The sequence below is a fragment of the Sciurus vulgaris genome (assembly GCF_902686455.1).
Source record: "Sciurus vulgaris genome assembly, chromosome: 12".
NCBI classification, from domain to species: Eukaryota; Metazoa; Chordata; class Mammalia; order Rodentia; family Sciuridae; genus Sciurus; species Sciurus vulgaris.
This window is the reverse complement of record NC_136473.1, coordinates 53215998-53241051: the sequence shown is the minus strand read 5'-3', so window position 1 is coordinate 53241051 and position 25054 is coordinate 53215998. Positions and strand designations below refer to the sequence as shown.

The 25054-nt window shown below is 38.3% G+C and overlaps 1 long non-coding RNA gene across 1 annotated transcript in view; it reads right to left on the bottom strand.

Moving 5' to 3' along the window:
- Positions 1–24778, bottom strand: part of LOC306641237 — a 44343-nt gene extending 19565 nt beyond the window's left edge. Inside the window, exons 1-2 of the long non-coding RNA XR_013758085.1 lie at positions 24607–24778; positions 17917–17959 (exon numbers count right to left, since the gene is read on the bottom strand). This is a non-coding gene — a long non-coding RNA (uncharacterized lncRNA). The remainder of the gene's footprint in view (positions 1–17916; positions 17960–24606) is intronic.
- Between the last annotated feature and the right edge of the window lie 276 nt (positions 24779–25054).

Genomic DNA, 25054 nt, shown 5'->3' with positions numbered 1-25054 from the left:
CTGACCAACTTCATATAGAATTGTAAGGGACCCAGAAGAGCTACAACAATCTTAAAAAAGAACAGATTAAAACAACTCAATTTCTTGGTTTTGAAATCATAAACCAATGGTAATCAAGAGAGTATTGACCAAGGAGTCAACAAATATATGGAAAAATTGTTCAACATCTCTAACAATTAGAGAAATGCAAATTAATTTCATCTCATTACAGTCAGAATGGCAACAATCAAGAATACAAGCAACAATAATGTTGACAAGGATGTGAGGAAAAGGATACATTCATATGTTGCTGGTAGGACTGCAAAGTGGTGCAACTACACTGGAAAGCAGTGTGGAGATTCCTCAAAAAAGTAGGAAAGGAACCACCATTTCACCCAGTTATACCACTCCTAGGGTGTATATCCAAAGGATTTTAAATCAGCATACTACAGTGATGCAGCCATATCAATGTTTATAGCAGCTCAATTCACAATAGCTAAGCTATGGAACCAATCCAATTGCCCTTCAACAGATGAATCGATAAAGAAAATGTGTTATATATATACACAATGGAATATTGTGTATTCCATTTTTACTCATCCATATAAAATAATGACTTCATGACTTTTGCCTGTAAATGGATGGATCTGGAGACTATCCTGCTAAGTGAAATAAGTCAATTCCCCAAAAACCAAAGGTTGAATGTTCTCTTTGATATGCGGATGCTAACAGACAACAAAGGCAGGTTGTGGGGCAGGTTAGGGGAAAAATAGAAGGATTAGACAAAGGGGAATGACGGGAAGAGAAGGATGATAGGCATATTAAAGACAGTGGAGTGGATTGGACATAACTTTCCTATGTTCACATATGAATATACCACAGTGAAACTCTACATCATGTACAACCACAAGAATGGGATCCTAGTTACAATAAGTTATACTCCATGTATACATAATGTCAAAATGTACTCTACTGTTATGTATATCTAAAAAGCACATTAAAAAAAAGAAAGTACTAGCATAATCATAGATATATAAATCAATGAAATAGAATTGAAAGTCCAGAAATAAACCCATGCATCTTATGGTAAATTTATTTTTAATAAGAGTGTCCAGTAGATTTGAGAAGAAAGAACAGTTTTACAATAAATGATACTGGGGCAGTTTGACATCCATATGTAAAGTTGTGGAGTTAGACTTCTGTCTCACACTATATACAGACATTAAATCAAAATGGGTCAGAAACCTAATCATAAGAGTTAAAATGTAAAACTCTTAGAAGGGATCATAGAGGTAAATCTTCAAGACCTTGAATTTTACATTGGTTTCTTAAACAGGCCAAAAGCATTAAGCAACCAAAGGAAAAAAAGAGATAAATCAGACTATCAAAATCAAGAAATTTGTGTTCTAAAGGGCACTATCAAGAAACTGAAAAGACAATGAGCGTAAGGAAGAAAATTTTTGCAAATCATATATCTGATAAGGAAGTTGTGTCTAGAATATATAAAAAACTCTTATAATTCAAAAGTTAAAATATTGATAACCCAATTAAAAAATGGACAGGGTACATTTCTCCCAGCTACATTTCTCCAAAGAAGGGATACAAATGACAATTAGCATATGAAAAAATACTTGACACTATTACTCATTATGGGACTACAAATCAAAATCCCAATGAAACACCACTTCATACACACTAGTATGGCTATAAAATAAAAAGTCAGAAAAAAAAGTGGTGGTGAGATAGATATGGGAAAATTCAAAACTTCAGGTGCTGCTGGCAGAAATGTGAATGATACAGCCATTTTGGAAAACAATCTTCTGGCTCCTCAGAAAGTTAAACATAAAGTTATCATACGATTCTGCAACTCCAGTTCTAGGTTTATACCTAAGAGCAATGAACACACAAAAACTTATAATGAACACCATAGCAACATTATTTATAATAGCTGAAATAGTCAAAATGTGAAAACAAATGGCCATCAGTTGACGAATGAATAAACAAAATGTAGTATATCCACACAAAGGAATATTATTTGGTCAAAGATGTACAAGGAAATTATTGACACATGCTATTACAAGAATGGACTTTGAAAATAATATGCTAATTGAAAGAAGTCAGTTACAAAGGACCAAATGTTAGCATTCTCTTTGTATGAAATAACTAGAATGGGTATCTCTACAGAGACCCTCAGTGGTTGCTTAAGGGTGAGGGTGATGGAGGGGTTGAAAGGTGACAGCTAAAGAATATGGGATTTCTTTTTGGAGTTATAAAATATTCTAAAATTGATTGTGGTAATGGTTATACGATTGTGAATATATTTAAAAACATTTAATCGTACACTTTAAATGGGTGACTATTTGAATTACAAAAGAGGAATGTTAATAACTTTGGTGTTTTGAGGTTGTAAATAATTATATAAAGTTTATTTTCTAAGTTCTAAAATTAATTAATGAAACTTGTAGAAACCACCAAAGTTTTCACATTCATTTGGAAAAATCCATTTCATTAGAATTGGATTAGATTTATTCTGAAGTCTTACCAAACTTTCAGTTTCTGTGGAACTAAGTTTTAAGGAAGAGCCAATGTTGGGATGAGTAAGATGACATGATGCATTTAAATACATTTCCAATTTGCTAGAGTAGACTTGGGCAAAACTGTGACAACCTCCTTAATTCTTTTAAAGCTGAGTTCCCTGGTGACCTACGCTTAGTGCAATGTAGCATTCACTGGAACAGCAACCTGACATTCGACAATATCTGCAAAGCAATTTCAATACTATGAATGATTCCCTAGATCATTCTGAATACAGTGCAAGCTTATTAAAATCTTTCTCCCACTTGCCTCTCTTTGTTGGCATCTTATGAACATGACAGTTACCCTTGCAGCTCTCTTCTTCCATAGCTAAACTCACCTTTCTTCTTCCCCCTAAAACTCCTTCCTAAAACTCCCCTACCCTGATGGCATCTGTTTTTTTCCATGCCATCTCATCTTCTGTGTCTCCACTCATTGACCCAGAATTCTCTGTCATTTTCAAGGGAAATCAATTCAGCTCATTTGGATGCCTTTTAAAATTCCCCTCTTTACTCTTTACCTCATTTCTACACAACGAAGAGAGGTCACAATGACAGAATTCACTTTAAAAAGAAGAGAAGAGCTGTAATGTTTTTCTGGTCATATCGCCCAACACATCTAAAAATCAGAGGTGACAGGTTCAGACTGGAGGGGTAGTGGCACTTGTGAGAAAAAGTGGACATCATTCTGTGCTTTCTGGAATCCTGTACTTACCACGGCAGCCAGAACATCAGTTAAAAGTAGGGGGGAAATGGCTTAGGTGTCTGTATACTGGATGACTGACAATCCAATTTGAAGGAAGATTGTTTTAAATCTCAGCAGGCAAGTCTCCTACACTCACATCAGGCATCTCAAAAGTACTGACCCTAAAGTGTTGAGGTCAATGGAATACTAAGTCATCGTGAAGGTCTAAAAGAATCCCAACTGATCCTCTTCTTTAAAACAGAAACACTGAGGATGATGCTTCAAATGCTAACCTGTAAATAGGCTGAAAGGGGTTAAGAAATCATCAATTCCAGGAGTATTCAAATTGCTTTTGAAGTTATCTGCCAATCAATAGCATTTATTGAGTGATGGTCCTCTGTGTATCAAGCACCAAATTAGCCTTTAAATTGCATGTTCCTCACAGAGAACCCTCTCTCACCCTTGGTCAAGGCAAGTATATCTTTCTCAGCAAATGAACTCCTTCTGGGAGTTCCAAGGCATTTTGGATGACTTTACACAAGAGTTAAAGAGATTGGTGCTCTAATTTTACACAAATAGAAGAGGCAGACTGTTCTACTTGGTTCCCCTGATTATTTCCCTCTAGATTGGTAAGAAAATTTCAGCCATATTTGAAATCCATGCTGGGACAATGTAGACTGACTTTAGAAGGTTCATTTGATTGAAGATGATTTTCTTATCTGCCCTCTAACTCTTACGATGCATAAGAGATCTCTTTTCACCTTGGTATTTTTATCTGAGAAATGGCAACAATAGGAATCCTGTGCAGATATGTGGATATGAAATGTTAATTGAGTTCTCTGAGAGAAGATCCCAGGTAAGATGCATTTGCCTATACTAATTGAGAGAATAACTTTTTTTTTTAGGGGAACAGGGTGAGTTATTCTCGTTTGAACTACTTTTTCCTTCAATTATTTTCTCCCAGTCCACTTTTGGGCTATTTTTGAATTTGCTACTCACAGTGAGTAAAGGTTAAGGGAGAGGAAAAGAATTGCTTAGTCATAGCAGGTGAAATGTTCTGGGTAGTCTGATTTCAAACAAATGGCAGAATATTAAAAAAATACATAACTTCTGTGCTTTATGGATGGGAAATGATGAGCAGGAACAAGCAGTAAGATCAAGAAATCTGACTCCCCCTCATGGAGATGAGAGCCACCATGTACATTCTGCCTGGCTTAGTGCTACTGCGGCATCTCTTGTGCCTGGAGGTTCCAAATCCATTCTTTGTTAGTTGTAATGCACCCTTGGCCTTGGCTGGCTTATGATGGCATGTTCCACCGAAGCTAATTTTTTGAGCTGGAAGTCTCTCCCCACCCCTTTTCCATTCAAGTCTGCTAGTCTTGTTTTCTTGTCAAAATAGAAGGCAAAGTCTTATCTACAATCCAGGAGAGGCTGTCTTGTTAGACAGGATTCACAACTACAGACTGGATATCAAGTTCAATCATTCCTTTGAAATTTCTCAGCTAGCTGCCTTAACAAGATAAGAGTCTATATATTTGCAAACTTAAAGCCCCAAGGTAAGAGCTGGTATATGTCCCAAATGTTTCTGACATTGCCATGGATTTTGAACTTGATTGGTATGCATCTAATAAATGAATGGCACTGAGACTTCATGTCCATTAAAGGGTTTGTAGGATACATTGCTGGGAAAATAGAAAAAAATTTTTTGAATGGTTATCAGCATTTAAAAAATTTTTTTTGTAAAATGTGAAGATTCTAAAAGAAGAAACTATTTTTTTTTTTTTAATAAAAAGCATTACTTCTGGCAAGGGGACAAAGTGTGCTCTGAATTAGGGAGTTACCTAGGGGAGGTGGCACCCAAATCTTTCTGCATCCAGCAGGATATGAGCCACGTGGTCATCACAAGCCGTGCTGTAATCATTGCATAATATCTGATATTATTAAGGTGAAAATTACCCCTTCAAATTAGTTCATTTTGGAACAAAAGGGGAAAAGGTAGGAAGATAATAAAACGACTGAAGGCCTTTCCTATGTGTGGTTCTTTACTGTTCAAATGAATACAGGGATTCTATTGGGGAGATTGGTTCAGAGGAGCAAAACCTCCCTGTAACCAGGAACTGCCCCAGTATATTTACTATTTCCATAGTCATAGGCGGTTCCTGAATATTCTAAAGTGATTTTCAAGGAAATGTAGTGTTTCTGAAAAATGCTTTCAATATTCCATTCTGTGGTTAGCACATCTGTTAATGTTATTTAATAGCCATTTAATATTGCTAAGATTGAATAAAAAAGGTGACTCTACATACTATTATTTTCTAATTTGCCCCAAATTGTATTACTCCCAGTTTCATTATGGTTATTGCCTGCATTTCCCATGGTCATTGAATAATAATTAATTCTTAGACATTTGTTTGGGATATAGTGATGATTTAGGCACAGCATGTTCCTTGGGAGCTAGTCAGTCAGAAATGGGGTTGGGGGTGTGGAAAAGACAACGAACTACAGAGCATGGTGGCACAAGAAGTTGTGTTCTACTAACTTCCAAGTATGCTGGACAAGTGTCTCTCTGTTAAGATCAGATTATTTATTTATTTGTTTTTTCAACAGATATTTACTGAACAAGGCCAAGCATTGTGCTAGTTAATTTCGTGTCAACTTGACTAGTCACATGGTGTTAAGTATTTGGTTAAATGCTATTTTGGATGTGTTTGTGAGGTGTTTTGGGGTAAGATTTACATATAAATTGGCAATCTGAGTAAAGTAGGTTGCCCTCCCTGATAAGGGTAGGGCTTTTCTAATCCCTACACAATCTACAGGGAACAAAAGCCTGAGTAAGAAAGAGTTCTTCCATAATTTAGCTATTGTAAATTGTGCTGCTATAAACATTGATATGGCTGTGTCTCTGTAGAATGCCAATTTTAGTTCTTTGGGGAAAATACCCAGACATCCATCAATAGATGAATGGATTAAGAAATTGTGGTATATCTATACAATGGGGTTCTATTCAGCTATTAAAAAGAATGAAATTATGGTCTTGGTTAGTAAATGGAAGGAAATGGAGAATATCATGCTAAATTAGCCAAACTCAGAAACTCAAAGATTGAATGTCCTATCTGATATGCAGAAGCTAGAGTTAAATAAAGGGAAGGGGGAGGGAAGGATGAGATTACATAAGGAACCAAATGCAAATTAATAAATGAGTGAAAGGAAGTCTAGTAGACTGGAGAAAGAAAAAGGGGAGAGGACAAGAGGAAAAAGAGGGGGATCATGAATGGAAATTGAATTCTATGCCTGTATGAGTTTGTCGGGATGAACCCAACTACTATGTATAACTATAAAGCTCTAATAAAAAAGTAAAAGAAGAAGAAAAAAAGATTTCTTTTTCTCTGTTTGTCTTTGAGCTGGGACATTGGTCTTTTCCTTTCTTCAGACTCAGACTTTGAACAGAACTTACATCATTTGCTCTCCTGGGTCTGAACTTCTCAGCTTCCATAATCATGTGAATCAATTTCTCATAATAAATCTCAGTCTCTGTAGTCTGTCTCTGCCTCCCCTCCTTTACACATGCACACGATTATCTTGAGTATATCTTATCTGAAATGCTTGAGACCAGAAGTGCTTCAGGCTTTGGAGTTTTTTAGATTTTACAATATTTGCCTGGGCTTTACCAGTTGAACATCTCTAATTTAAAAATCCCAAATCTGAAACTTTTCAAGCATTATGTAGGTGCTCAAAAAGATTTGGCTTTTGGAGCATTTTTGTTTTTTCAAATTAGGGATGTGCAACAGGTCTGTGTGTGTGTGTGTGTGTGTGTGTGTGTGTTCCACTATTCTAGACTATCAGTTCTGTTTCCTGGAGAACCGGCACTAATACAAGATAAAATGGTGAACAAGAACTCAAGCCTGTGCAGAGAATCAAAACAAGATAATGCGGTATAAGTGACTAGATAGCTCTTTCGGATTAGAAGGTCATGGAGGGTCTTTCTGAGGAGGTAACATTTAAGCTGAAATTTGGGTGACAAAAAATAGCCTAATAGAAGACCTCGGGGGAGGGGGGGATCTTCTGAACAGAGAGAACAGTTAGTACAAAGGAGGGAACAGATATGTTACATAACAAAAAGACCAAGAAGGTAAAAGATCCGGCCAAAGATTTGTCAGAGCCCAGGCAAGGCAGGGCTTTGTGAACTGTGAGCCAGAGAAAAAGTCTGATATTTTTATAATTAAAATGAAAAGTAATTGACAATTTGGGTTCCAGGTAGTAATGGGATCTGATTTGAATTTTAAAAAGGTTATTCTGGCCTCTGTGTAAAGAATAAATCACAGAGCTTCCAAAATGAGAATGGATTCCATTTTACCCACTAATTTCTGCTTTTCCCAAATATCACTAAAATGACTATAAGGTAATTTAAATAAATAGGTAAATAAAGTTCAAAACAAATGAAAAAGGACATAATAGCAATATAAATTTGGAAGCTGAAACCCACAAGGATGTGTGATATCTGATTTGTCAGCTATGAGAATGTGCCTGATTTGTCAGGTACAAGGTGACAATAGAGGAAGCAGAAAAACATCAAATTTATATTGCAAACCTATCCTCTCTAATTTCCCTGCAGAGATTCAGGAATCATCAGGATAAGGTGCCTCTGTAAGTAAGGTCAAGGTGAAAAGTTAATATAGAAGCAGTGGTGTGTGCTTGTAATTCCAGCAGCTTGAGAGGCTGAGGCAGGAAGATTGTAAGTTTGAGACCAGCCTCAGCAACTTAGTTAGGCTTTAAGCAACTCAGTGAGACTCTGTTTCAAAAAAAGAAATAAAAATCAAGGTCTGGGATGTGGCTCAATGATTGAGCACCCCTGGGTTCAATCCTCAGTACTTAAAGAAAAAAGAAAAATAAATAAACAAATAAATAAACAAACAAATAAAAAACCGTGATTGTTGAGGGTCAGTTAAAGAAGAAAATACACCTTCAAATTGACTCTCCTGTTCCATACTGTTGGTGACTGCCCACCTGAACCCCACAGAGGACGGATGTTTCATTCCGTGTAAAGGGAAATAACTGAGGGCCTCTGGGCTAAGGTTACCTATGTAGAGTTGAAAGAAGAGAAGCCAGGATAAAAATAGAAAAAATTATTACATATTACATGAATACATAGAAAGTTGATAATCAAACTTATGACCCTCAAGCAGGATATTGAAAAAACTCTTCCCAGGGAAGTTTTGCTAGTCTAACAAAAGAAGTATAGGGATTCCTAAGGGAATAACCCAGATAAATCATGTTGTGAACAAGAACATTAGTTATATGCATAGTTACATCTTTGTGCCAACAGCTCTTAATCAGATTTTTAGCACCCACTTGTTTTGGATCCAAAATGTCCTCTTTGGGTCCATTTGTTGAAGGCTTGGTCTCCACAACAGCAATGATCAGGGTTGGGGATTTGGGGAAGTGATTGGATCATGAGGGCTGTGACCTTATCAGTGTATTAATAATTTGAAAGCATTATTGGGAGGTGGTGGAAACACTAAGAAGTGGGACTTAGTTGAAGAAGTAAGTCCATGGGGATGTGCTGCTGGATACTATATGTTGTTCCTGGCCCCCTCCCAACCCTTCTCTGCTTTCTGGTTGCCATTAGGTAAACAGCTTTCTTCCACCATACCATTCTGCCATGATGTTCTGCCCTGCCTCAGGCTCAAACCAATAGAGCTGGCAGATCATAGACTGAAGCCTCTGAAACCATGAACCAAAATAAATCTTTCCTCCTTTTAGTTGTTTTGTTCAGGCATCTTGTCTCAGTGACAAAAAGCTGACTAACACATCACTTAAATATTCACACACTGCCAAGAATCATCAGACATTTGGGTTCTACATTTTTATATTGTAATATAAACTATAAAAACCACACAAATGCACTAACAGAATAAAGCAGCATGGATATTTCCATGTAAGAAAAGGAAAATAAAAAATCAAGCAAAAAGTTCTTTTTTAAAATTTTTTATTATTTATTTATTTTAATTAAAAATCATAAATTTACATAGGGCAATCTTGTTTGATTCATTCTGTTATTTTTTTCCCTTCCCCCCCACCCCTCCCACCCCTCTTTTCCCTCTATACAGTCCTTCCTTCCTCCATTCTTACCACCCTCCTTATCCCTAACCCTAAACCTAACCCTAACACTAACGCTAATCCCTCCAACCCCCCCTTATATGTCCTCATCCGCTTATCAGCAAGATCATTCGTCCTTTAGTTTTTTGAGATTGGCTTATCTCACTTAGCATGATATCCTCCAATTTCATCCATTTGCCTGCAAATGCCATAATTTTATCATTCTTCATGGTGGAGTAATATTCCATTGTATATATATGCCACAGTTTCTTTATCCATTCATCAACTAAAGGGCATCTAGGTTGGTTCCGCAATCTGGCTATAGTGAATTGGGCAGCTATGAACATTGATGTGGCTGTATCTCTGTATTATGCTGATTTTAAGTCCTTTGGGTATAGGCCAAGGAGTGGGATAGCTGGGTCAAATGGTGGTTCCATTCCAAGCTTTCTGAGAAATCTCCATACTGCTTTCCAGAGTGGCTGCACTAATTTGCAACCCCACCAGCAATGTATGAGTGTACCTTTTTCCCCACATCCTCGCCAACACCTATTGTTGCTTGTGTTCTTGATAATCACCATTCTAATTGGGGTGAGATAAAATCTTAGGGTAGTTTTGATTTGCATTTCTCTTATTACTAGAGATGTTGAACATTTTTTCATATATCTGTTGATTGCTTGTACATCTTCTTCTGTGAAGTGTCTGTTCATTTCCTTAGCCCATTTGTTGATTGGATTATTTGTATTCTTGGTATAGAGTTTTTTGAGTTCTGAGATCCTTGATCCATTTTGAGTTGAGTTTTGTGCAGGGTGAGAGATGGGAATTTAGTTTCATTCTGTTACATATGGATTTCCAGTTTTCCCAGCACCATTTGTTGAAGAGGCTAACTTTTCTCCATTGCATATGTTTGGCACCTTTGTCTAGTATGAGAAAATTCTATTTATTTGGGTTTGTGTCCATGTCCTCTATTCTGTACCATTGATCTACCTGTCTATTTTGGTACCAATACCATGCCGTTTTTGTTACTATTGCTTTGTAATAGAGTTGAAGATCTGGTATTGCGATACCCCCTGCTTCGCTCTTTCTACTGAGGATTGCTTTAGCTATTCTGGGTTTCTTATTCTTCCAGAAGAATTTCATAATTGCTTGCTCTATTTCTGTAAGGTACATCATTGGGATTTTAATTGGAATTGCATTGAATCTATATAGCACTTTTGGTAGTATGGCCATTTTGACAATATTAATTCTTCCTATCCAAGAACATGGGAGATCTTTCCATCTTCTAAGGTTTTCTTTCATTTCTTTCTTTAGTGTTCTGTAGTTCTCATTGTAGAGGTCTTTCACCTCTTTTGTGAGATTGATTCCCAAGTATTTTATTTTTTTCGAGGCTATTGTGAATGGGGTAGTTTTCCTAATTATTCTTTCCAAAGATTCATCACTTATGTATAAAAATGCATTGGATTTATGAGCATTGATCTTGTAACCTGCTACTTTACTGAATTCACTTATGAGTTCTAAGAGTTTTCCGGTGGAATTTCCTGGTTCCTCTAAATATATAATCATGTCATCAGCGAACAGGGATAGTTTGAGTTCCTCTTTTCCAATTCATATCCCTTTAATTTCTTTGGTTTGTCTAATTGCTCTGGCTAGAGTCTCAAGAACGATATGGAATAGAAATGGTGAAAGAGGGCATCTCTGTCTTGTTCCAGTTTTTAGGGGGAATGCTTTCAGTTTTTCACCATTTAGAATGATATTGGCCATGGGCTTAGCATAGATGGCCTGTACAATGTTAAGGAATGTTCCCACTACCCCAATTTTCTCTAGTGTTTTGAGCATGAAGGGGTGCTGTATTTTATCAAATGCTTTTTCTGCATCTATTGAAATAATCATGTGATTCTTATCTTTTAGTCTGTTGATATGGTGAATGACATTTATTGATTTCTGGATGTTGAACCAACCTTGCATCCCTGAGATAAACCCCACTTGATCCTGGTGCTCTATCTTTTTAATGTATTTTTGTATGCAATTTGCTAAAATTTTGTTGAGAATTTTTGCATCAATGTTCATTAAGGATGTTGGTCTGAAATTTTCTTTCCTCGATGTGTCTCTGTCTGGTTTAGGCATCAGGGTACTATTGGCTTCATAGAATGAGTTTGGGAGCGTTCCCTCCTATTCTATTTTATGGAATACTTTGAGAAGTATGAGAATGAGCTCTTCTTTAAAGGTTTTGTAGAAGTCGGCTGAGAACCCATTTGGTCCCGGACTTTTCTTTGTTGGTAGGCTTTTGATGACCTCTTGTATTTCATTGCTTGAAATTGATTTATTTAAATTGTGTATATCCTCCTCGTTCAGTTTAGGTAATTCATATGTCTCTAGAAACTTGTTGATGTCTTCGAGGTTTTCTGTTTTGTTGGAGTATAAATTTTCAAAATAGCTTCTAATTATGTTTTGTATTTCAATCCTGTCTGTTGTGATATTTCCTTGTTCATTCCGAATTTTAGTGATTTGAGTTTTCTCCCTCTTTCTCTTTGTTACTGTGGCTAAGGGTTTATCAATTTTGTTTATTTTTTAAAAGAACCAACTAAGTATTTTGTTAATTTTTCTGATTGTTTCTTTTGTTTCAATTTCGTTGATTTCGGCTCTGATTTTAACTATTTCCTGTCTTCTACTACTTTTGGTGTTGGTCTGCTCTTCTTTTTCTAGGGTTTTGAGCTGTAGTGTTAAGTCGTTTATTTGTTGATTTCTACTTCTTTTGTTGAATGTGCCCCATGAAATAAATTATCCTCTAAGTACTGCTTTCATAGTGTCCCTGAGATTTTGATATGATGTGTCTTTGTTCTCATTTACTTCTAAAAATTTTTTATTTCCCTCCTGATGTCTTCTGTTATCCATTCATCATATAATAGTGTATTATTTAGTCTCCAGGTATTGGAGAAGTTTCTGTTTTTTATTCTGTCATTTATTTCTAATTTCAATCCATTATGATCTGATAGAGTACAAGGTATATCTCTATCTTCTTGTATTTGCTAACAGTAGCTTTTTGGCATAAGACATGGTCTATTTTAGAGAAGGATCCATGTGCTGCTGAGAAGAAAGTGTGTTGGTTCTTGTTGTATGGTATATTCTATATAAGTCGGTTCAGTCTAAATTGTTGATTGTGTTATTGAGATCTATGGTTTCTTTATTCAATTTTTGTTTGGATGATCTATCCAGTGGTGAGAGAGGTGTGTTAAAATCGCCTAGTATTATTGTGTTGTGGTCTATTTGATTTCTGGAATTGAGAAGGATTTGTTTGATGTACATGGATGAGCCAATGTTCGGGGCATAGATATTTATGATTGTTACGTCTTGCTGATTTATGCTTCCCTTAAGCAGTATGTAATGTCCTTCTTTATCCCTTCTGACTAGTTTTGGCTTGAAGTCCACATTATCTGAAATGAGGATGGATACCCCAGCTTTTTTGCTGTGTCCGTGTGCATGGTATATTTTTTCCCATCCTTTCACCTTTAGTCTATGGGTATCTCTCTCTGTGAGATGAGTCTCTTGCAGGCAGCAAATTGTTGGATTTTTCTTTTTAATCCAATCTGCCAGTCTATGTCTTTTGATTGATGAGTTCAGGCCATTAACATGCAGGGATATTATTGTGATATGATATGTATTCCCAGTCATTTGACTCATTTTTGTTTTTTGACATGATTTGGTTTCCTGTTTATTTGGCTATTCCTTTAATAGTTTGGCTAGTTCCTCCCGTTGCTGATTTGCATCATTTTTTTTCATCTCTTCCTCATGGAATATTTTGCTGAGAATGTTCTGTAATGCTGGCTTTCTTTTTGTAAATTCCTTTAGCTTTTGTTTATCATGGAAGGATTTTATTTCATCGTCAAATCTGAAAGTAAGTTTTGCTGGGTATAAGATTCTTGGTTGGCATCCATTTTCTTTCAGGGCTTGAAAAATGTTTTTCCAGGCCCTTCTAGCTTTTAGGGTCTGGATGGAAAAATCTGCTGATATCCGTGTTGGTTTCCCCCTGAATGTAATTTGATTCTTTTCTTTCGCGGCCTTTAAAATTCTGTCTTTATTTTGTATGTTAGGTATTTTCATAATAATGTGCCTTGGTGTGGGTCTGTTGTAATTTTGTATATTTGGAGTCCTATAAGCCTCTTGTACTTGGTTTTCCATTTCATTCTTCAGATTTGGGAAATTTTCTGATATTATTTCATTGAATAGATCGTTCATTCCTTTGGTTTGTTTCTCTAAGCCTTCCTCAATCCCAATAATTCTTAAATTTGGCCTTTTCATGATATCCCATAGTTCTTGGAGATTCTGTTCATGATTTCTTACCATCTTTTCTGTTTGTTCAACTTTGTTTTCAAGGTTAAATATTTTGTCTTCAATAGCTGAGGTTCTGTCTTCCAGGTATTCTATCCTATTGGTTATGCTTTCTATGGCGTTTTTAACTTGGTTTATTGTTTCCTTCATTTCAAGGATTTCTGCTTGGTTTTTTTTCAATATCTCTAACTCTTTATTGAAATGATCTCTTTCTTCCCGTATTTGCTCCTTTAACTGTTGATTGGTGCGATCATTTAATGCCTGCATTTGCTCTTTCATCTCCTCCTTCAATGCCTGCATTTGCTGTTTCATCTCCTTGTTTGCTTCCCTGATTGTTTTAATTATGTACATTCTGAACTCCCTTTTTGACATTTCTTCTGCTGCGCTATCATTGGTTTTATTGATATAGTATCTAGGTTTGTTTGGGACATTTTCTTCCCTTGTTTTCTCATATTGGTCAGATGTCAGTGGGACTTTGTGATTTGCAGAATTCTTCTATTGGCTTATATTGTCCCTGTAGATTTCCAGTGTATCACCTTCCTGCCTTCAGTAGCCTGAAGTCTTGGAGTAACTTGATAATGCAGTGCTTCCAAGGAAAGCTGCCCCTAGCCCACTACTGGTTCCAGGACTTGGAGCTGGCTCTGTGTGGAAAGGCTCTCACTGGGGGGTCTGCTCCGAGAAGCTAGTCTGGAAAGGCGCTTCCCGCCAGAGGGGGCCGGGCTGTGGGCTGCTTGGGGAATTCCCTGGCTGCCCTGTCCTGGTCCTTGAAGCAACCTGCGGGCAGGAACTCGCCGCCCTGGTTGAGGGACTTGAAACTTGGTTCTGTGCAGAAAGGCTCTCACTGGGGGGCCTGCTCCAAGATGCTGGAGAATCTGGCCCTGTGGGAGGAGCCCACCGCCGGAGTGCCGCCTGGGGAAGACTCTAGCTGCCCTGCCCTACTCTAATAAGCCACCCGAATCTGGGCCTGCCACCCAGGCAGTGCTTCACCGAGTGGGGGAGACTCACCCTGAGGCTCTGTTTTAGTCCAAGTCTCTCAATGCCTCCCCTTCTTGAATTCTGGGTTCTGTAGCGACTGGAGATGCAGTCACCCTCTAGTCTGCCATCTTGGATCCGCAAAAAGTTCTTGATGATTAATTTTCTAAATGGATAAATGCAGATATGGCATCCATGAACCAGGAATAGAATGCTATATAACAATCATTTAGAAAACAAAAAAATCTTGGAACCTGGAAGCTAAAAACAATCAATAGATGTGATAAAAACCCAACACAACAAAATGAAAAGCCATTCAGTTGAAGGACTGGAAGGAAAATTTGAGGAAATTTTCCTGGAATTAGAGCAAGCAAAAAGATTTAAAAATTAAAAAAATTAAGAAAATTAGAAAACTAGAAATTCTGAAACTTAAATAACATAAATTAATAAAAGAAGCCAGGGGAACTTAAAGGAAAAAAGTCATTCAAGAAACAATTTTAGAAAAATCAAGAGGTACAGTCATAAATCTTCAGATTCAATGGGTCCTCTAGACACTAACATCAAGGATTAAAGCATACTAAGACACATCATTGTGAAATATCAGAATACGGAGGGACGAAGAGATGACTGTGTTAATTTCCAGAGGAGAAAAACAAAAGCATCAAGTCATTGTCAATTCCAGGAAAAACAAAAAAGCTGTTCAAGAAAGAAAAAAATAATCTAGCATGGCTTAGCAGTAAATAAGTGTTGTTTCTCAGAAGGTCTTATTGACATTTGGGGCATTTGTGTTACAGCAATATCTTGCAATCACAGAACTCGTACTGTCCTTAGCTCTCATGAACTAAATGCCACTGAGATAGTTCCCCTTCTTTCCAGTACTCTGACAAACCAAATATCACTCCACATCTCAAATTCCTTCTTAAAAGGCATTACTGAACCAGGTTGAAAACCAGTGGTGTATAGAGTACTAATAATATAAACCCTGATCATTAATCTAATCAAAATTAATGGATTCTGAAGATAGGGTGATGAGGAGTTCATAGGATTAGGAGGGGAGGTAGTCAATGAGAGCCATATCCTCATTCTCCACTGTGGGAAGTCCACAGATAATATCCCAAAATGACTAATCATGATCCATTCAGAGATATGGAAGTAAATATAATAGATCAATTAAAATAGTTGAAAGTTGCTGCCTTCGGGGAGGAGGAAATGGAATGGTAAAAGAATGATTGGGAATTGCCATTTTTTGTGAGAAGACTTGTAGAGATATATGCACATGCAACTCTAATTTTGATTAAAGTTAAAATAAGTTTTGGGATAGAAGTGGAGACTAGTTAGGAAGACGAGTTTATCTATCTACCATCTATCTATCTATGTATCTATCTTCATCCATTTATCCATCCATCAATCCAACCACATATTAACTTTACAAAAGATGAAAATGAGGCTGAGGAGGCTTTGAGAGGTTAATAAGTAGCCCAAGGTCACAGTCAGCAGAGGGAAAAGCCAGAAAGCAAACCAAAACAATCCAACTGAACCCCAAGCACTTGGTCACTCTTTGCTGCCTTTAGAAAAGAAAGTGAAGGGCAGGAAGAAGGGAGTGGGCAACAGACATGAGGGGACAGTAGATGTTCTTTGAGACTCTAGGTGTTGCCTGTGGGACATTGTGACAGACACGATTTAAAGAATTCTCTGCAGGGCTGGGGATGGAGCTCAGTGGTAGAGCACTTGCATAGCATGGTCCAGGCCCTGGGTTTAACCCCCAGCACTGAAAAAAAGAAAGAAAGAAAGAAAAAAAAGAAGAGCCAAAGAACTCTACTCACATACTACTGGAGGACAGCAGATGAATGGAGGAAGCCATGGTTCAAGTTGTTCTTGACAGACACTTGCAGAGCAACTAAGAGAAGAAAGGGAACTAGAACTGAGTTCCTGGCTTCAAACACCACCTACTCAGAGTGAGATGAGAGACCTAAAGACTTGTGCCTTTCAAATGGCTGATCCCTAGGGCACTGTCAAATAGTAACCTTAGTCTATTTAGAATACCCTCCCTAGTAATTTTCTTCTGGGTAAATTCAGAACCATTCCTTTGCAGTGTATCTCTATGAACACATTTAAAAATAATCTCATTCCAAAAGTAGTTTGGTTTGTTTTCCAGCTTTTATGTTTTTCTTGATACAAGGGAAATCTCATCCCTTTTCCTCAAATACACTGTTTAACTCTATCAGATTATTTATCATATAGCTATTTGTATAGACATTATTATTTGCATAAAGATATAATCTTTCCTCTGTGCAGAAAATTAGAAAAAAACAGAAAATTACAAATGAGAAAATAAAAGCCACCCATAATTCCATTGCCTAAGGATAGTTGCGCCTTCTGACTGGGTGGAGGCTGGCCTCTTCCTAAACTTGATGGCTCCTTGAGGGTGTGATCAACACCTCCAGCCCCAGGTAGGGCACTTGGCAGAGCTAACAAATAAATGTTTGAGTATTTAAGTGAAAAGCATATTTAAAAATGTAAACTGCAGCTAGTCCACTTGGGTAGAGAGGTGAGGAGGCTTTGCGAAGTTCACATTTCAACCTTAAATCATCAAGCCCATTTTCAAGGTCCTTTCAACATCCTCCACAATCTTGCTCCTTTTCCAAAACTCATTCCCCAGGAGAGCTATGTTCTTCTTCAGGATTCACAGAGCATGAGCTCACTGGGCATGAGCTCACTGGGCTCATTCCCACCTTCTTGTCTTCCCCTTTTCTAGAATTTTCTTCCCTCATGCAGTTTTGCTGATTAACACCCTATTCATTCTTCTGATTTCATCTCAAGTTCAGTCTCCATTCATTTGTCAACTTCATTTTCCTCCCTTTTTCCTCTGAATTCTGCAGCTCCTAGATCCTGCAGCTTAGTACCTCCTTGTACTAAGGAATCACTATTGCACGTAGGTTTGCCTTCTTTCTCAGCAAAGGGCTGGGCACAAGGCAGTTATACAATAGAACCAAAAAAATATGTGTTTTAGGGTGTTTACTCATAACCATCATGCAGGTAATTCTGCATGTGGGGGTGGGGTGGTTTCTGAGGGATGCTAAGATGAGCCAAAAATAAATAAATAAATAAATAAAATGCTGTTTTAAGGAAGTAGAATTCCAACTATGGGCTTTTTTTTTTTTTTTTTTTTTTTTTTTTTTTAAATCTTTTGGCTAGAGCTCAAAAAATATGAAACAGGCAGCTGGTTTATTTGGAACTGGTGGATTAGCCACAGACTAAGTCCCATGTGAGTTAAAGAAGGAAGCTTACCTCCTGAAGTTGAAGTCTCCAAGCACCTAAGAAGCCAAGAGAGCTGTAAAGTAAGTGGAGAAGAGTAAAATACTAAAATCCAACACAGAAATGTTACATCAAGCTCTTAGAAAACAACGTGAAGAAGGGCAGGTCTTTCATGTTTATACCGTGGCTGGAAGGTTTGCAGGACAAGAAGGAAGAATCCCCCTGACCATCAAAACAGTCCTGACTTAGCCCTGGATATCCCTTTTGTGGCAAAAGTCTCACACCTCTTTTTAATTTCTCTCTTATTTTGCAAATTACCCCCACAAATGGGTTATGTAAATGTACCATCAACACAATTAAAGGTGCCAGCGAAAGCTGAGGCTGCTTCCACATCTTGTTTTCCGTCAGGTTTTGTGGGACAGTTTCTCTCAGAGGCACCATCCTCACAGCTCATTGACACTAATCTGTGGTGGTTTGAGTTAACAGATTCTAATCTGGTCCTCACTTATAATGTCCTTCTTTCTTCCACAATCCTTCTGTAAGACATGCCTCCACACTAGGTAGATTGTCCTCAGGGGGCCTGATGCTCAGGAAGTGGCAACATGAGGAGCTGCAGTGACATCCTGCAGCAGCAGGACAGGTGGCCTCTCAGGGAATGGATACTAGCTGCTTTACCCTGAGGGGGAGCTGGACACTGCTGCCCCTGGGACAGGAAGCTGGGAAGCTCTTGATTAGGAAAGCATTTCCTGACCAAACTGGCACCAGGGGAAATTACCTGAGTAAATGTGGTGAATCTATGATTCCATCAGGGGAACCTCCTTCTGGTCTCTTGTGCCTTTAAATTAGACAACGAATGAACTATTTGTGTAGAAAGAACCAACAGGTGACACATTCATATGATGCCATGACCCTGTCTTTGGAAAAAGCTTCCTGAAACTGGTGCATTCACAGGCTCACCCAGGCCTTCTGGCCTTAGGGATAGAGCTAGAGCACTGGATGCTTGCCTCTGATATTTTCTCCCAGGCTGTGGTGTGTCTGTGGTTGTTTAAAACCTCTGAATGTCAGCCTTCCTTAATGCCTATTTCTTGGGTGCTAAGTGCAAGGCACTGTCCTTGAGGTAGTAAGTTGTGTGTCGGTGGGGGGTGGGTAAGGAGAGGAAGGGAAACAGATGAATACAACATTTCTGCACTTGAGGGCCTCATTTGGTAGAGGAAATGGAATGCACCTGCCCAGTTCTCATGCCAAGAAGATCCATCTTACGTGGTTAAAGAGGTAAGGTGCAGTGGGGTGTCTTGGTCTGTTTGTACTGTCATAACAAAAATACATTAAACTAGGTGGCATATAAACAGCAGAAATGTATTTCTTATGGTTCTGGAAGGTGAGAAGTCCAGGATCAGAGTGTTAGCAGATTAGTGCCTGATGAGGGAGGGCACCCTTCCAGGTTCCTTTCCCCTGGGTACCCACATAGTGGAAGATGACAGGGGGCTCTCTGGTGCCTCTTTTATAAGGGTGCTAACCCCATCCACGAGTGCTCCACCCCACCCCATGGGGATCCACACCACTGTGTTTGCAGAGAAGGCAGCCCCACCCCAGGAATCGTCTATCGTAGCCGCTATTCCCATTTCATAGATGAGGCAACTAAGGGTCACAAGGTCACATTGAGTCATAAATGAAATGTAGAACCTAGATGGAAATGTAAATTTCTGTGCCTTTTAAAGTCCAGGATCTCTCCATTTACTGCCTATCATGTTCCCTTGTGTCTTTCTGGGTCAGTTCAGTCAGAAATTTTTGAACCTTTTTTTTGTTTTGTTTTGTTTTTTGAACCAAACCCATGATGTGGCAGATTCTTTTCACTGGAAGAAACCATAAGTTATAAATGACAGCTAGAGACAATGATATGCTAATATCTACTTCAAAGTAAACTGAAGAGAGAAAACCTGAAGTTCACTTTTCTCTTTTAAATTAGGTTACACAGACCATTAAGCCAAGTAATAATAGATTTTTAGAGTTTCTGGACAGAGTGTACAATGGCCAGTACTTATTGCTATGCAAAGGAAAACCAGACATTCAAGGTTAAATACCCAAGAGCCTACTTAAAACTAACCTCGTCACCAGCACTAACCATGTAAGGGAGTTTGGAAAAGGCTTTCAGACATTTATCTTGACTTTTTTTTTTTTTTTTTTAACCATGTAATCATCTTCTGTATGCTGTTTCTAATGAAACTACCCATTCAGTTTCTTAAAATAAAATAAAAAAAATTATCAAGAAGTAGGGGTTATCTTGGCTTTGGGGCTAGTGCTAATGATTTTTTTTTTAATTATGAAAATCATTATCTCAGTGTAACTCTGTCCCTTTCTTTTAATTACATAAACCCAGCTCATCCAGCCTGATGGTGTAAAATTAAATGAATTTCAGGAATCTGTCGAAAATCCTACAAGTTCCAGATGTTCAGGAATTCTTTTTCAATTCTCAATTTTGCCAATGAATGTTCTTTGAACAGGATGTGACAACAGAAATTCACACACTGTATACAGATTTTCACCCTGTGCTTTACAGTAGACTGAACATTCCTCATGGGCAGGGACCTAGTCTGTCTTGCTCATTATTGTAGCCCCAGTGCCTGACAAAAAGTTAAATACTCAGTCAATTTCTCAAGGTGAATTGGACTCCTGGGACAGTGGCTTCAATTGCCATTGTAATCACTATCACACTACTAAGTAACCGGATAGGTCAGGTGTGATTATAGAAATTTGGGTGACACAGGGTGGAGGGTGATTCATGTAAACTGAGGCTGGAAAAACTTGTTCATCCCCAAACTAATAAGCCAGTAAGTGTGAAACAGACCAGAACCCAGGGCTCATGTCTCTAAGCCTGTGCTTATTCTACAAGACAGTCCTGGCTTCTCTTGGTCTCTGGTTCCCCATCTACTCAGTAGAGGGTGCTTTGTTCCAGCTCCTCATAGCAGAAGGCACTGATGCAAACAGTTTTGGGGAATTATTGTTTTTAGTCCCTCAAATCTTCCTATGAATGTTCCAATATTTGGCATTGATTAGATATCTATTTCTCCAAACCAAGTCAAACATTTCCCAAATCCACAGTAATGACATGTATTATTGTTTTATGTTTCTTTCCTGTATAAGAAGTCATTAGGCTCATATTTTGTTTATGTCACAGTGATCAATAAATAAGCAACCGCATGGTTCCGCCTAAACATTTTGTCTATTGAACTAAATTCCGAAACTCATGACAAATATATCTGAACTCCAGACTTTATCATATTGTTTACCAGAAAGGGTTGTCTCTCTAATCTTCAGCCCCAGCTTCTTGAAATTTTTTGGCTTTTTTACAGCTTGATGTTGTTTTCTGATTCCTCTAAATCTGGATTATATTTAAGAACATTCATGAAGCAGTTGTGTGTTTGATGGAGTGGCTTATGCTAGCTTGCTAGTGCCAATTGTTACATTTTCAGGACTTTTGCAGGCTGGTTATTCATGAAACAGCCATTAAACAAATCAAAATTGCTTAACCCTTAGAATTAAATGACATTTAAAAACAAATAATAAATATGTAAAGCCTTTTACATCCTATTTATCTGTATTCTTGGGATTGTCTACTGTATTGATATGGTGGAATAAATATATAATGATATGCTACTGTCTGTCTCTTCCTTACTCAATGTCCAGTGATGGTAGCTTGGAATTAGCCTTCTTGGGTCTATTTTCATGGTATAAATTGGTATACTGTACAAAGCAAAAATTTTCCTTTGTAGAGCTAGTTGTTAAATATTTACCAGCATACCATTGAGAGCAGAGGTGAGGGTACAGTTGTTGGAGGGATCCAAGTCCATTCAACAACTTGGGGGAAGCACCTAATCTCTCTGACATTGTTTCCCCTTCTATAAAATGGGTTTGTTGTGAAGATCATCAACCTAAAATAAATGGAGTTGAGAACAAAGTAAATTACACTTATTTGGGGCTAATTAGCATTGCAATCTGGAGAAACACTCTCAAGAGTGTGCTCTGAGGTTTCACAAAATGGCAGCTGTTATTTATATCTTTAAGGAAGGGTAGAGGTTGATAATTCCATCATTTGTTAGTCAGGAATTATGACTTGTATGGGTAGAAGTCAGTTGTCTTGTAAGAAAGGAATTGGGTGGGGTCTCGGTGTTGGGGTAGCTAGTGTGGAAGGAATCGGTTGTACAGATCGTCAGCTGAGCTTAACAGCATTCGAGATGAACCTTGTCTACAGTGTAGTTCAAAGCTTCAGCTGCTTAGGCCTATAGGGCTGAGTTCTGGATAAGAGAGGCTTTCCCACTCCATTTCAGTTGTCCCCAACAAATGCTACTCCATTTTGATTTTTTTTTTCCCCTGACAAGAATGCATACATGACACCACAATTCTTACCTTATCTTATGGAATATGTTTTTTAAATGATGGCTATTAAAATTAATAATGCTACCTTTGTCTCTTTTCATTATGTAGCAGGAAGATACATGTCTTTTCAAAGATAAATGCTGCTGCTTTTGTTATCTGCAGAAGTACCATCCTTTGTTTTATGGATAAGTATTTCTACTTTTTAAGAATATTTTTAAGAATTGATGGAATTGATGGAACGCTAGGAACTTTTAATGGGCAGAAAGGTGAAGACCCTTCGACACAATCTATATGGTAACACTAAGTACAAGGTAGAACTGAATTCACCTGTGCAGCAAAGGAACAAGAATTTGGGGATTCAATGGGGACTCTAGGAAGAAAGGCTGAAAACAAAAGCAGAAACATGCAGAGAGTTGGAGAGCTCTGAGTGGAATCTGCAGATGGACAGAGGAGAGGGACTGAAGGGAAATCCATCCAGGGAGAAATGTTCTGCAGTGGGTGTGGGGCCAGATATGCAACCTTCAAGGTGAAGTTGTTCCTGGTTTTGATTTTATTTTCCTCCGTTGCTGCCACACCTAATTAAAGTGTAGGACACTGTGTTAGTGGTGCTTTGGGGAGCCAACATGAATCAAATAGGAGAGACATAAATAATTCAATGGAAGGAAAGGGTGGTGAAGGACTTGAGTTGCACATCCCAAACCTCATCCTTTGGGGACCTACGGAAATATTAGGGAGAGCACTGGGTTTCCCATAGTATTTGAGATGGCAACTGTTTTGCTTAAACATTAACAGTGAAGCTGGAAGTCTCAGGAGACATTTAGGTTGCACACTTGTGGGTTTCAGGCAGCAGTCTCATCCAAGTTCTGCACAGATGCCTAGAAGATGTATATTTTTAGGCCCAATCTTGCCCAGTCTGTCTATCCAACTGCCTGGTTCATCTGCTTACCTGTACCTTAAAATTAACAGATGATATTACTGAGTCTCCCCACAAAGATGGCTCCTGTGTTGCTTATTTTTATTACTGTATTATTGTCCTCTCAAGGTGGTTGAGATAAATAACAGAAGATGCTCCTTGGATCATGGTGGGATTACATCTTGATAAAATCATTGTAAATTGAAAACACTGTTGCATCAAAGATACATTTATTATACCTACACACCAAACGTCTTAGCTTAGCAACACAGTATTCTGTAGAGTACCTGTTGTTTACTCTAGTGTTAATGTGGCTGACTGGGAGTGTGGCCAGTTGCTACTGCCCAGCATAGGGAGAGAGTGTTGCATCTCAGTAGTCTGGGAAATAATGATCAAAATTCAAAAATTTGTAGTATGGTTTCTACTGAATTGTATACCACTTTCCCACCATTGCAAAGTTAAAAAAAAAAAAAAAAAAAGGCAAACCATCATAAATCAGAGACCATTCTACCAGAAATAGAAACAGCAACCTACAATTCATGTCTCCATAGCCTAATACATTATAAGGGTTGCTACTGACTGATGCCATTTTCTTTTCTCTAAAGGAGTCTTGACAGTTATAAAGTACTTCTACCCAAACTCTCTCCCATGACTCAAACAGTAACTTTGTAAATAACCAGGTTATCCCCATGTTACAGATCAGGAACCAGGACTTGGCAGAGAGGAATGGTTCATATACTATCATTCCATGGAGTGCCTTGCTAGGCCAGGTTCTCTAAGACCAATGACTCTCCGCTTGCTTAGGGGCAGGGCTGTACCTGGGGGGAATCATGGGCCCACCTCAGAACACTGCTTTCTGTTGTTCTGTGGCATCCACTCATACGCAGAGCTCTTTTGTTCATTTTAATGTCGTGCCAATGTTGAGAAGTACTGTCCTAGATCTTGGCTTTCCAACCATGGGTGGGGTTTTCTATGCTATGATTTTCTAAATGATATTAGTTGCCTACTACATACTAGCAATTCCAAATTTAAAAAGAGTCATATTCATTACATTTATATTTTATTTATTTTCACCTGTGCTAGTGTAATTGCTGCTGTGAAGGTTAGGGATGGCTTATACACACTACTAGTTGTGGTGATGTTTCTATTGTTTCCTGCGATTCGTTGATGTTCGGGTGTTTTTCTTTCTACAAGGTAAACTTTAGAGAAAAGAATCAGGGTGTTCTCAGGAAGGTTTCGTTTTCCTTTGAGGTGGAGTTAGGGAGGACAGACAAAAAGAATCAGTCTTTTCTTGCTGTCATGAATGCCTTATTGACTAGGAGTAAGTTGGTGAGTTAACTCATTTTATTATGCCTCGTACAAGATACCACACATCACTTCAAGCCTGTCCTAAACCTATCCTATTTCTCCTAGTGCTGAACCCAGAGCACACTTACCATGACATGTCTTAGTCGAGGAGCTATAGTCAGGTTCCTCGTCGGCCGTGGCAGGGGTCACTAGGTAGCACAGTGTCAGGCATTCTCTTTGATGTCCTCCAGTTCTGCTCTGGTTCTGCTACTCCAAAGGCTTTGGGGTTCAGTGCAGTTTATAAGTTCTGGTTGTGGGTTTCCACCCCATGGTTACACCTATCTGGTGTGTCAGATGAGCCGGGCCTAGCCTTGGTTTGCCCTTCAACCACACCCATGGTGTCCATGGTGTTCAGCATAGGAGTAGATAGATAAGCATGCCCTGGTCAAGCACCAGGCTGGCCTAACACTTTCTAACATGCTCACTATACCTGCTCAAAGGAAGGGTTTCCTGAAAGGGAAGATGCATGATTCTCAATATACAGAGACTAAGCCATGTGTAGAGGCTCAGGGTGGATCACCCAGAGCTTGGCCCGAT